The sequence below is a fragment of the Engystomops pustulosus genome, chromosome 10 (assembly GCF_040894005.1).
Source record: "Engystomops pustulosus chromosome 10, aEngPut4.maternal, whole genome shotgun sequence".
In the NCBI taxonomy this organism is placed as follows: domain Eukaryota; kingdom Metazoa; phylum Chordata; class Amphibia; order Anura; family Leptodactylidae; genus Engystomops; species Engystomops pustulosus.
Window position 1 is genome coordinate 2,926,606 of NC_092420.1, and position 2,378 is coordinate 2,928,983.

Here is a 2,378-nt window from a genome sequence, read left to right on the forward strand (position 1 = left end):
TGTCCCTGGAGAGATGTGTAATGAGACCTCACACTGCTGTGCTCTGTACTCTCTGCAGCCAGTGTTATGTATTGTCCCTGGAGAGATGTGTAATCAGACCTCACACTGCTGTGCTCTGTGCTCTCTGCAGCCAGTGTTATGTATTGTCCCTGGAGAGATGTGTAATCAGACTTCACACTGCTGTGCTCTGTGCTCTCTGCAGCCTGTGTTATGTATTGTCCCCAGAGAGATGTGTAATCAGACCTCACACTGCTGTGCTCTGTGCTCTCTGCAGCCAGTGTTATGTATTATCCCTGGAGAGATGTGTAATCAGACCTCACACTGCTGTACTCTGTGCTCCCTGCAGCCAGTGTTATGTATTGTCCCTGGAGAGATGTGTAATCAGACCTCACACTGCTGTGCTCTGTGCTCTCTGCAGCCAGTGTTATGTATTGTCCCTGGAGAGATGTGTAATCAGACCTCACACTGCTGTGCTCTGTGCTCTCTGCAGCCAGTGTTATGTATTGTCCCTGGAGAGATGTGTAATCAGACTTCACACTGCTGTGCTCTGTGCTCTCTGCAGCCAGTGTTATGTATTGTCCCTGGAGAGATGTGTAATCAGACCTCACACTGCTGTGCTCTGTGCTCTCTGCAGCCAGTGAATTGTATTGTCCCTGGAGAGATGTGTAATCAGACCTCACACTGCTGTGCTCTGTGCTCTCTGCAGCCAGTGCTATGTATTGTCCCTGGAGAGATGTGTAATCAGACCTCACACTGCTGTGCTCTGTGCTCTCTGCAGCCAGTGTTATGTATTGTCCCTGGAGAGATGTGTAATCAGACCTCACACTGCTGTGCTCTGTGCTCTCTGCAGCCAGTGTTATGTATTGTCCCTGGAGAGATGTGTAATCAGACCTCACACTGCTGTGCTCTGTGCTCTCTGCAGCCAGTGTTATGTATTGTCCCTGGAGAGATGTGTAATCAGACCTCACACTGCTGTGCTCTGTGCTCTCTGCAGCCAGTGTTATGTACTGTCCCTGGAGAGATGTGAAATCAGACCTCACACTGCTGTGCTCTGTGCTCTCTGCAGCCAGTGTTATGTATTGTCCCTGGAGAGATGTGTAATCAGACCTCACACTGCTGTACTCTGTGCTCCCTGCAGCCAGTGTTATGTATTGTCCCTGGAGAGATGTGTAATCAGACCTCACACTGCTGTGCTCTGTGCTCTCTGCAGCCTGTGCTATGTACTGTCCCTGGAGAGATGTGTAATGAGACCTCACACTGCTGTGCTCTGTACTCTCTGCAGCCAGTGTTATGTACTGTCCCTGGAGAGATGTGTAATCAGACCTCACACTGCTGTGCTCTGTGCTCTCTGCAGCCAGTGTTATGTATTGTCCCTGGATAGATGTGTAATCAGACCTCACACTGCTGTGCTCTGTGCTCTCTGCAGCCTGTGTTATGTATTGTCCCCAGAGAGATGTGTAATCAGACCTCACACTGCTGTGCTCTCTGCAGCCAGTGTTATGTATTGTCCCTGGAGAGATGTGTAATCAGACCTCCCACTGCTGTGCTCTCTGCAGCCAGTGTTATGTATTGTCCCTGGAGAGATGTGTAATCAGACCTCACACTGCTGTGCTCTGTGCTCTCTGCAGCCAGTGTTATGTATTATCCCTGGAGAGATGTGTAATCAGACCTCACACTGCTGTACTCTGTGCTCCCTGCAGCCAGTGTTATGTATTGTCCCTGGAGAGATGTGTAATCAGACCTCACACTGCTGTGCTCTGTGCTCTCTGCAGCCAGTGTTATGTATTGTCCCTGGAGAGATGTGTAATCAGACCTCACACTGCTGTGCTCTGTGCTCTCTGCAGCCAGTGTTATGTATTGTGCCTGGAGAGATGTATGATCAGACCAGAGTCCTGTGTCCTGGTCTGACAGCACATCTGGGGGCGGGGCTCCTTGCATCATTGTGCTCCTGTTAGATGTAAGGAGTCGAGCAGTGAGGTCACAGGGAGATGGTTCCTCTTTTATTTACTATTTCTCAGAGTTCTATAGAATCCAGGCCTCCACAGGTGGCCCAGTGGCCTAATGGATAAGGCGCCAGCCTCCGGAGCTGGAGATTGTGGGTTCAAGTCCCACCTGGGTCGGAACTTTTAGTCTTCCTTATAATTAGTGGGACAGTGTGGGGCGCGGCCCGGGACATCCTCCCACCTCGTTACTCTAAGATTACAGAATTAATAAGAAATATTTTCATCGAAGTAGCCCCGCCCCCAGAGGGTGTGGCCTACGCAGCTTTATGGTAAAGCATGGGAGATCACAGATTAGGAGGTACATTGTACAGGCTCCCCAGCAGCACAGAGGATTACAGCAGATTATAGGAGATCACAGACTAGGAGGTACAATGT

General features: G+C 50.1%; 1 non-coding gene across 1 annotated transcript; it reads left to right on the plus strand.

The window, feature by feature from the left end:
- Positions 1 to 2,047: 2,047 nt before the first annotated feature.
- TRNAR-CCG (transfer RNA arginine (anticodon CCG)) lies at positions 2,048 to 2,120 on the plus strand. The gene has a single exon. It is a non-coding gene; the product is annotated as a tRNA-Arg (tRNA).
- Positions 2,121 to 2,378: the final 258 nt, after the last annotated feature.